Here is an 11,506-nt window from a genome sequence, read left to right as displayed (position 1 = left end):
GCTTCCTATTTAAATAAAAATAGGTAAATTTTTTTCCCATAACACCTTAGTCCTTGCATTCTGCATGAAGGAAAAAAATATTTATCAAAGAGAAAATATTGAGGTTTCTCTGAAGCTGATGAAATAGCTGTTAATTTTGTGGACCCATGTCTTCTAACTGCCTTTTTGATGGCTAAATTCTATTCTTTATATAGATCTCTATAAGCAGAATTCTCTTGAGGATCTCTCCTCTCAATGGTGGCTCTTTCAAATAAATTTACAGTTTTGTATCTTGAAGGAAGCGATGGTTGTAGTTAAACCAAACACCAAAATATGTCAGGGTTACTTTTCTTTTTGTCCCAGTGAAAAGCATGTGATTGTTTTTAACAGCCACATCGTCTGTTCCACAAATTCTAACTCATTATATTTGCAGTAAGACTACTTTTCAAATTCTGTTATTCTGATTTTTTTTGTCTGATTCTTACTCTAAATCTGACAAGAAGTATCCAACAATAGGTATGTCCAGTAATGATCAGAGGTAGTCTTGATATTTTTCAATATTTAATTTTTTATTCTAAATATATCACAAGAAAAAATATCAAAAACGTTTTGCACTAATTTTTTTCTATTTATTTATTTATTATAAATTTCCACCTCCTCCCCACCTCCCTTTTCCCTCTCCCTCCCCACTTCACCCTCCCTCTCTAGTCCTAAGAGCAGTCAGGGTTCCCTGCCCAGTGCGAAGTCCAAGGCCCTCCCCCCTCCATCCAGGTCTATAGAGGTGAGCATCCAAACAAACCAGGCTCCCACCAAGTCTTGCACTAATTTTATCAGGGATATTCTCGTAACCGAGGACTGTGGGAGGAAGACACCAGAGTATCTCTGAAGCTGGCTGGCTGCTGGCATAACTCCAGTCTCAGGGAGAAACCGTGGTTCAGAGAAATATGGCAGAAAGTGATAGAGAAGGAAACCTATCACTTTCCTATGCACTCTAGTATATACACATACATGTATACTCAAAACACATATTTGTATAGACCCAATACACTCACACATACAAAGTAATTTAATAAATGTTTTTCTGACATAGAGTACTACAAACTAGATTGATGCTTTGGGTGTATTTATAAACTTGCTCTATTTATATGGAGTTGAGAATTTTGACATAGCCAATGTCTCCTTTAGATAAGTGTAGGACACAATTAACTAGAAGGGCTCACAGAAACATGGAATGACTCAGCTCAAAAGTTCTAGGACCAAAAAAATTAATTATTTTTCAACCACTACAAATATGAAGAATTCTCTAAGAAACACAGAAGACTTCTCTTTTCAAAAACCTTTGCTAATGATCTCAATAATTGTATGTTTTCTATTGTTTGTTGGTAATCTTGTTCCCTTTACCTATATATTCTACTATTGAAGAAAATAAAGTAATTTCTATAATTTTGGAGATATCATAAAGTTAAAGCTTAGTATATGCCAGGCATAAACAACAACAAAAATGGATTTCTTGCACAGTTATCAACGAGTGAGAGAGAGAGAGAGAGAGAGAGAGAGAGAGAGAGAGAGAGAGAATAATAATGGTTAGAAGGTATAGAAAGATGAAAGCACTTTGAAAATATTACTGTGAAGAAAATGAAAAGATTGAATAATCTGAGGAAAGAAATGGAATATGCATTGGATAGAGTCATGGAGTAAAGCTTTACTAGGGTAATAATATATAATATTTATCTAAGATTAACAGTAAGTAAGAAATTAACTGACAAGGATGATGGTTTTGAGGGAGAAATAACAGGCACTGTGGAGAAAAAGGGCTTGCATGTCTCTAGGACAACATGGAAGCCCTGACTGCTCTGGTGAATAAGGAAGGAAAGTGGTGGGCTGAAGACATTTCAACCTTAGTTCTAACTGTAATATTAATTAGAAAAATCTTTTAAAAAAGCAAAATGATTCTATGAAATGGTAGCAAGAAGGAACATAAATAAATTATAGATATTCTGTAATCGAAAGCAGTTTTCTAAATAAATATCCCAGTTGTTGCCAGCAGAAAATTAACAGTAGCAGATTTATAAGATCTTGAAAAAAATGTTCATGGAAAGCACATGCACATTTGACATGATAGCTACATAATAGCAAACAGAAACTACTGTCTCATCCACAGTTTCTTCATGGTGTTTTTCACCTCTGAATTCCTCAGTGTGTAGATCAAGGGGTTCAACATGGGTGTGACAATTGACTCAGACACAGTCATTGCCTTGTCTATGCGGTAGGTTGACACAGGTCTCACATATAAGAAAATACATGGCACAAAGAACAACACAAAAACTGTGAAGTGAGAACCACACGTGGATAAGGCTTTCTGTCTTCCTTCAGAAGTGTGAGTTTTCAGAGAACACAGGATAGTCATGTAAGAGGCAATAAGAATAAGAAAGATGGCCACACACATCACCCCACTGTTGAAGACGACACTGAGAACCAGGGTATGGGTGTCCATACAGGCCAGTATCAGTAACTGAAATAAATCACATAAAAAGTGATCTATGACATTGGGACCACAGAAAGGTATTTGATACATGAATAGAACCTGAATGGTTGCATGTGCAAACCCCCCTACCCAAGTTCCCCCCAAAAGAATGCAACACATCCGAGGACTCATGATGGTCATGTAGTGCAGAGGTTTACAAATGGCCACATATCTGTCATAGGCCATCACAATGAGGATGATAATCCCCACACCTCAAAAAAAAAATGTGCTGCAAAAAGCTGGGTCATGCATCCTTCAAGAGAGATGATCGTCTTCTCAAAAAGGGAGTCCACAGTCAGCTTTGGAGTAATGACAGAAGAAAAGGTGACATCCACTAGGGACAGAAATGTAAGGAAAAAGTACATTGGTGATCTCAGACTCTGACTTGTGATCATGGTCACTATGATGAGCATATTTCCCAGCACCATGACCACATACATGATTAGAAACACAGCAGAAAGCAGTTTCCGCAGCTCTGAGTTCTTTGTAAGACCCAAAAGAATGAACTCTGTCACATTGTTGTGATTTCCCATTTTTCTTGCTTTAGGTGAGCTCCAACTGAATCTTGTAAATCCTAAAATAAACATAAATAAATATGGTTTATAATTAGTGGTTGTTTTTAGTTTTGTATTTCCACCTATCAAGGGAACACACTTGCTTTTAATCAGTTATTCTCCCTCCAAGCTTTTGTTGTAAGAATTATGCAGTATAGTTGAACAAATGTTCTTGTAGTATGATAGAGCATTCTTTGGATATATGCCCAAGAGTGGTATTGCTGCGTCCTGAGGCTAGTTGATTCCCAGTTTTCTGTGAAACCATCCTACTTATTTCCTGAGTTGTTGTACTATTAATGAAGGAATGTTACCCTTAGTCCATATCGTCTCAGGTATAAGCTATCATTGGTGCTTTTGATCTTAGCCATTCTGGCTGGTGTAAATGATATATCAGACTCATTTTGATTTGCATTTCCCTGATGGCTAATGATGATGAACATTTCATTAAGTGTTTTTTCGGCCATTTGAAACTCTTTAGTTGAGAATTCTCTCTTTAGTTCTGTATCCCATTTTTAAATTGAGTTTTTTGGAATTTTGGCATCTATTTTTTTGATTCTTTATATATTTTTAAGATCAGTCCTCTCTCTGATGTGGTGCTCTTAACTGCTAAGCAATCTCTCTAGCTTCAAAGTGACACTTAGAATGATTATTTTAATGAACTTGAGGATAATTTCAATTCCTCTCTTTAATGTTCTTTGCCATATATTTCTGTCCTTAGTTTCCTTGATTAGTTATGAAGATAAGTATGTCATAAACATTTTAGATGTGACCTGTTTCTTTAGAGAAGAGAAAAATAATAAGCTTAATTTCAACATTAATAAACAATTGAAATAAAAATGCAAACAAAAAATGACTTAAAGCTCCATATAAGATTGTGATGAAGACAAATGCAGAATCATTTCCACGAGAGGGAATGCTATGAGCAAAGGGACCCAGGTGGGATGAAGAGACAGTTTGAAGCACAGATTAGAAAACAAACATTTTTGAGTCATTAGTAATAGAATATAATGTTGATTTCTTCAATAGCTCTTAGATGCATAATTAATAAGCACTGTTTCATTTTTTAGCTGTGCATTTATCTTGAAATATTGAATTGCTAATTAATGACATGGATTCAAAATAACTTAGTAGTTGTTCAAATAGCATTCACTATAACTATATGAGAATTTGTGATTTTAATTTTCTGTTATATCAACAACATTGCAATGTCTTTGTTAATTAGTCTTCATGTGTGTAGGTATATAATCATAGAGATTAATGAATTTGAATACAATGTTCATGAAAGAAAAATTTAAAATAAAATTTTAGGATAAATTCTATGATTATTTACTTGTGAGTTAATTTTAAGCTCATTTACTTCTAAAATAATACTGTTATTATTAGCATCATAAAGGGCTGCTCTGTTTCTGTGCTTCCATTTGTTCTTTATAGCCATTTACTTCAAAAGATATACCTATTTATCCTTCATTATCCTTATCTGTTGTAAAACACTCCAAATTATTTTTTCAAACATTTCATGTAGTAAAGAAAAGGTTTCATCTGTTACATTTTCCATAAATTCATTGACAGTTGTGAATTGATTATACCATCTGTAGGGTAAGAGTATCAGTGATGTCCTGTGCCCTAGCTTTCAAATTGACACTTATCTGCAGATGCTGTTTCTCTATCAGTTCGAAGTGTGTGTGTATATGTGTGTGTGTGTGTGTGTGTAATTACTTTTTCTCCAAATAAAAGTTTAGAGTCTACAATTCTTTGAAACCCTGTGATAATTCAGGTATACTTTATATGTTCCTTTAATTATTTTGATAAATTATCCCTTTGATAAATATTCCATCATTCATTTTTCTTTTCATGAAACTCTGGATTTTTTATTAGAATGAAAAATAAATTTATTAGGATAAAATAGGTCATGAAGTTTAAATGTATAAAACCAATGTAAAGGCAAGTAATCCTTATCATCTGAAGCAGCTACTACATAATTGCTGTCTTAAATGAAATAAGCTCAGGCATTACCCAATCTACTAGGGCAACCTTCTCCATCACAGGCACTGGAGTGATTCTGGTAAATGAAACAATTACATTTTGTAGCTATGCTTCTTATAACATACAAATTTCATAAATAAAATAAACCATAAATGAAAATAGATAATCTTAATCTTATATAGTATTGAGTATTATAAATGTCAGAGATAGTTACATATCCTATTTTTCTGTTATTAAAAGGAAATAATGAGAAAAGAAAAGGTAACCCAGGGGGCCTAAAATTAGGAGGAAACTGGCACATTTATGTAATATCATCACTAGGGTGAAAAAGGCAGATCTTCTAATGTTAATCTGGGCTTCGTAATAAACTGATTCAGAAGAAAATTCACATAAATTAAAAATGAAAGAATATAAAATGAGATAGAGATAAAAATAAGAAGAAATACAAACATGAACAAAGCAAAAGGAAGGGAATACTAATCAGAGGAGGAACTCTGGGAAGGCAGAGACCAAGGAAGGCAAAAAACTTATTAAAGTGAAATTAGAAAAAGAAAAAGCACAGTCCACCAGTGCAGGCACATTTCTTATGGCCAGTCTTTTGAGCATTACTTTCCAGAATCTGAATCATTTTTAAAAATACTCTAAGTGGCACAAATAAATCAACTCAGAAAACTGGATTAAATTCAGGCTAGAATGAAAGAATGAACAAAATTCTGTAAGTAAACATCTCATTTGCTATATTTAGTTAAAATATCACTTACAGATAAGTAGACAGGTGTAGAAATCAAAGTGTTGGCACACTTTTGAATGAATACATACATGTGTCTGTTTCTTTTACAAAGATTTTTGTTAACTTAAACTATATTTTTATTTAGATTATGTTGACTTAATAATAAGGGCACATTTTAGAATTGTAGCATAGAGTTTGGGGAGGGGAGCAAATTTATCTGTATTTTCAAATTCCTGGAATGCTATTCTTTGAAATTTGGGAACAATAAATCAACATTCCTTGTAATGTTCAGAAGCTTCAAAATTATGAATGTGTTAAGTATATTTCTAACAGACTTTAAACCTTATTATTTGTGTAGCAAATATTCACTTGTTAAAAATAAAGTACAACAATTTAATATTTTTGCATAGAACTACATTCTGCAGGAATAATCAAACATTGAAAAGCATATTTAAAATTCAGATATCCCAGTAAGGCAATGCCACATTATGGAATCATATACATGTACTGTCCAGCCTACCTGCTCATGAACATGTGAATGAATAATTAAAATAGGGAACATACATAAAATGGAATACAATTCAGCTCTAAAGATAACTGAAATCACAAAATTTGTAAGAAAATGTGTGAACTTTAAATGTGTTTTATTAACTGAGATCACCCAATCTCAGAAAGTAAACAATTGTATGCTATCCCTTGTGAAATGCTCAACCAAACAATAAAATGATTATTAAGCACTTTTTAATGCAAGTGTTTTTGGAGACAAATATATAATGTTATCAGATCATCTGCATTTAATGTGTGATCATTTCTTTTACCTTTCTTTTTTCTTTCTGTAACTGTATTTTGTAATTCAAAGCTTCATTCATGTGAGACAAGCTTGTACACAGTGTTTAAACATCAGTGAAATGTTTACAGATTACTGTTTTAAGTGTCTGGGAAAACTTTTACTCAGTTAACAAATCCTGGTCAAGTTCATAGACCTAATTATTTTAACAAAATACTTAAAGCTTCTTGTGATTCTCTGTGTCTATTAGAGAAATAACCAACCTAGGTCACTCGGGCATCTACATTCTCTAATTGAGAACAATTGCTAAAGAAGTATTCAAATGGAGACTTACCACTTTATTTCATGTTCCTTTTCTATATCCTGTTGTTTGTGTTGGTAGGGTGGATTTCTTTATTTAGAGGATTTGCATGACTTTATATTTCCTCCTGTGTCTGACCAGGACAGGAAGAGCATGGAATACTCACGTGAGATGCAGACTTGCTGCATCCAGGTGGATCCCTTGAGATCACCTTACTCTGATGGAGATGCTAATTCATAATGCAAACCGTTTCTGTTCACCAGCTCTAATAATAGTGTATTCTTTGGGGGCTGGCCATTGGAGGGAAAGGAGGGTGTTTTAAAAACTTCCCTGGGACCAAGACAATATGCTTCTTTCTAGTAGAAGGCTAAATCTTCATAACAACTTTTTACTGTATTTTTGCTTTCTTTATGGTTTGAACATCAAATGCCTCATATCATCAAACTTACAGGAATTATAATATATAAATTTTTAGCAAAATGATTCTAAGTTAATCTATCAATTGAATTACTCAAGCAAGAGCCATGTTTGAAACTAGAAACTTCCTCCTATGATAAGAAAAAGATTCACTTCTGTTAAAATTAAAGTGAAATTATTCCCAATTTCTATCACATGCAAATTAAAGTAATGTTTTACCATATTTAAAATCATCCAAGTCATGTCCTGTGTAGGAGCATGGCTCATTTTCAACACCCTCAACTTTTCTCTTATTATTCCACAATGCAACACCACCCACTCCTGAAACCATGACAAGACACAATGACTATTCCAAAGTTTGTAAACAAGTTTCCTCTTTATTCATGAGGACTTAGTTTTGAAATAGCTAAACTGCATGCATGTAGGAAACATTGGGATTGAGGAATAAATTCCCATATCGTTAGCAAATGACTTCCGGACTTTCTTTCTGTATTGTTCACTATTGAGTCCCAATGTTTACTTATATCTCTGCAGTCTCCTATGGACACCATAATCACTCGTGAGAAATACTTCTTCTGATATATTATTTTTCCATTGTTTGTGTCTGTTATACACACACACATACACACAAATGCACACACACATTGGTATACCACACACCAACCTAATATACTTTCTGGGAAGGACCCTCAGAGTGGTTTATTGGCAGTGATAAAGTGAGTATTTAACTAACAAGAACTCCAAGGACATCTACTGGCACACACACATTTTCTATTAGAGGGGAGCTGGTTCTCAGATGGAAACTTAAGAAACAAAGTGTCAGAATAGTGAAGAGCCAATTAAAAGTTCACTGTTACCCTCAAGGAACGACAGAACATGCTTGTAGTTGTAGCACTTGAGTGGTGAAGATCCAGAGACTAAAAATTAAACATTACCTTCTGCTACATAGTTTAAGGTTACTCTGAATTACATTGTGTTCAAAATTGTACACTAAAACTAGGCATGAACAAATAGCTTAAATTGCTGGTCATAGAAGGACTATAGGTTATTTTCTTCTTTTGTTCTTTGGTTGTTTTATTGTTTTGCTTTGTTTTTATTTTTTGTTTGTTTGTTTTATTTTGTTTTGGTTTTCTGCTTTTTTGAGACAGGGTTTCTTTGTCTGTCCTGGAACTCACTTTGTAGATCAGTCTGGCCTCAAACTTACAAAGATCTACCTGCTTCTGCCTCCCCATGTGCTGGAATTAAAGTTATTCACCACAATTTTCATAAAATAACCTAAAATGAGAAGGGGGAAATAAATCATGGTAATAGAAGTAAAGATCTCCATCCTTCAACGTGCGAATATATTGTCAATTTTTCTAGTTACTATTTATTTGTCTTACTCTTACATTTCAAAAATGTATAGAAGCGAGGCGGTGGAGGTGGTGGAGGCGGCGGAGGCGGCTGAGGCGGCTGAGGCTGCAGAGGATGACCGGGATTCTAGTAATTGCAGAAGTCACTCGCTGGTCCCAGTGGTCACGTGGTTCTCCCAGGGATTGCTCTGTAATCACAGAGATCATTTAGGCGTGTCCCCACTGAGGATGCTTACTTGAGCCTACTCCCCCAGAAGTCACCGTCTCAGGCCTGGTCCTGCAGAAGTTGGCTCAGGCCTGCCCTGGTAGAGGCTACTAGCTTGGGCCTGCTCTTGTGGACATCACTGGACTGGGCCTGGTACCACAGAGGTCACTGGTTTGGGTATGCTTTTGCAGAGGTCGCTAGCTCTGCATCTTTTCTAGCCCTCTATTCCTTTTATTTGTTTTGTCCTATTCTTTTGTGTTTTGTTTTACTTTATCATATTATAGTTTATTTTATTGTTATCCCTTAGAAGCCTTTTGTTTTCTAATAAGAGAGAGCAGTGGGGTGGATCCAGATGTGAGGCGAGGAAGGGAGATAATGGAAGGAGTAGAAAGAAGAAAATCAATAAGTATATATTATGTGATAAAAATATCAATTTTCAATAAAAGGAAAAAATTGATTAAGATTAGATGAAGGAATAGTAAATATAGGAAATAGAAGAAGAAGGCAAGGGCAACTATCAAAAATAAATCAAGAAGAAGAAAATGCAGAAAGAAAGTAGACAATGTCATGAGGGTTTATGTAAAATAGTAGGAGATTACAGCCAATGAATAATAATAACAATTACTACAAATGTTTCCAGGGATGATAATGTTAAGCAAAAACACTTATTATTAAGAAATAAAAATAAATTTTAACAGTATTTTTTAAAATTATAGAAGTAATTTTAAAATATATTAGAAAGGAAGGATACATTTTAATGACTGTCCCAAAGCTATAGGTTTGTACCCCTGCAGAGGTCTAAAAAACTAGACATGGTCTACCACACTTATAAACATAGAAAACAAAAGTTTAAGACAATAGAATTAGGGCAAGATCATGAATAAAAAGTCTTACATTAGCTTTGGATATATCAGATTCTTGTATCAAAGTAATTAATACGGTAATAATTCAATTAATTTTATAGCAAAATAATGAATAAATAATTATTAAAAAAACAAGTTAAGGAAAAAAGTTTATAATAAAAAATGCACAAACAAAAAACAATGGCTGTCTTAGATGGAATTAAAATTACAGTCACATATTTAATATAGAATACAACCAAAATATTTCAAAAGATTAATATTAGAATTAATTATATTAGTAAGAGCTAGTAAGTTGAATAAATATTTCTTAAATAAGAGATATAAATGGTCCTAAAATACTGGAGGAAGTGGTCAACACTCTTTTACATTTGTGAAATACATATTTAAAGTTCCTGAAGATTCCTCTTCAACCAAGTGATAATGGTTGTTAGCAAGAGAATATAGAGCATAAGTATGAACCATGGGCAGGCAGGTAAGTATGGAGGAGGATGGGGGAGTAAGCCAGAATCCCTGTTATGCAGTGCTGAACACAAGGTACTGAACATTTCAGGGAAAAAGAAAATCATTGCTGTTGATCTTCTGTTGGCGAAATGGGGTTCTACATCCAGTCCAACTCCACAACCACATCCAATAAACAAATATACATATGGCCCAGGTTCCTTGCATGGGCTGCACAATATAAGCAAAAGTAATTGCCTTAATAAGCATTTACATTATTATGAGGAGATACCATGACCATGGAATCTCTTACAAAGAAAACATTTAATTTAGATGGCAGCTTACAGATTCAGAGGTTCAGTCCATTGCCATCATGATGTGGGGCAGGAGCACATGATGATGTACAGGCAGACGTGGTGCTGTCTACTTCAGCAGAAAGTAGACTGACTGTCACACTGAGGGAAGCTTGAGAAAAGAGACCTCAAATCCCAACCCACAGTAACTTCCTCCAGCAAGGCCACACCTCCTAATATCTCCCTTTGGGGAATATTCTGTTTCAAACCATCATGTTCTACTCCCTGGCTCCCAAAGGCTTATAGCCATATACACAAAAGAATTTATTCAGTCCAACTTCAAAAGGCCCCATATACTATATCAGTCTCAAACATATTTCAAAGTCCAAAGTCTCCTCTGAGATGCATGTTTATCTTAGTGCAGCATTTCATATTATTTTCAAGGAATAAAAGTGAACCAAAATCAGCAAAATGCTATTATGGAAAAATCTTTTCATAAACTGTGAAGATGTGTCTTTGTCAAGATGCCTTCTGATTGGATTATTAGGAGAACTGATTGGCCTGTAACTAGTCAAGAGGTATAGGTGAGACAGCAAGGCACAGAGCACTGCAAGGAAGAAGAGTGGACTCTTGGGAACTTCAACAGAACCCGAGATAAGCAAGATGAGCATGCCATGAAAAAGAAGATACAGCCACATAGCAGAAGGTAGATAATTAATATGGGTTATCTTAAAGGTAAGAGTTAGCTAGTAACCTGCCTGAGCTATTGGTTGAACATTTATAATTAATAATAAATGTCTGAATGGATATTCTCTGCTGAGACAGAGAAACTCTGCCTACAGAATGCTAAATCACACAATATTGATGAAGAGAACACAGGATACTTCAGGCACACATTTGCCTTAGAAATGATAACCACAGGCGGGTAAGTTTGTTTCTCAGGAAAAGAGTCGATAACTCCTTTAAGGTACTGTCTAGAGACCCCAGATCACGTCTTGCCAAGTATTCCCCAGGGCAAGGACAAAGAACTAACATTCCCTTTGTCACATTATCAGCAAAGCTGAGAAATTCCTGAAACAG

At 34.6% G+C, this 11,506-nt stretch overlaps 1 pseudogene; it reads right to left on the bottom strand.

Moving 5' to 3' along the window:
* Positions 1-698: 698 nt before the first annotated feature.
* On the bottom strand, positions 699-3,071 carry LOC148122879 (olfactory receptor 4C6-like; annotated as a pseudogene).
* Positions 3,072-11,506: the final 8,435 nt, after the last annotated feature.

This window comes from Myodes glareolus, chromosome 2, assembly GCF_982192425.1.
Source record: "Myodes glareolus chromosome 2, mMyoGla1.1, whole genome shotgun sequence".
In the NCBI taxonomy this organism is placed as follows: Eukaryota; Metazoa; Chordata; class Mammalia; order Rodentia; family Cricetidae; genus Myodes; species Myodes glareolus.
This window is presented reverse-complemented; position numbering and strand designations above follow the sequence as displayed.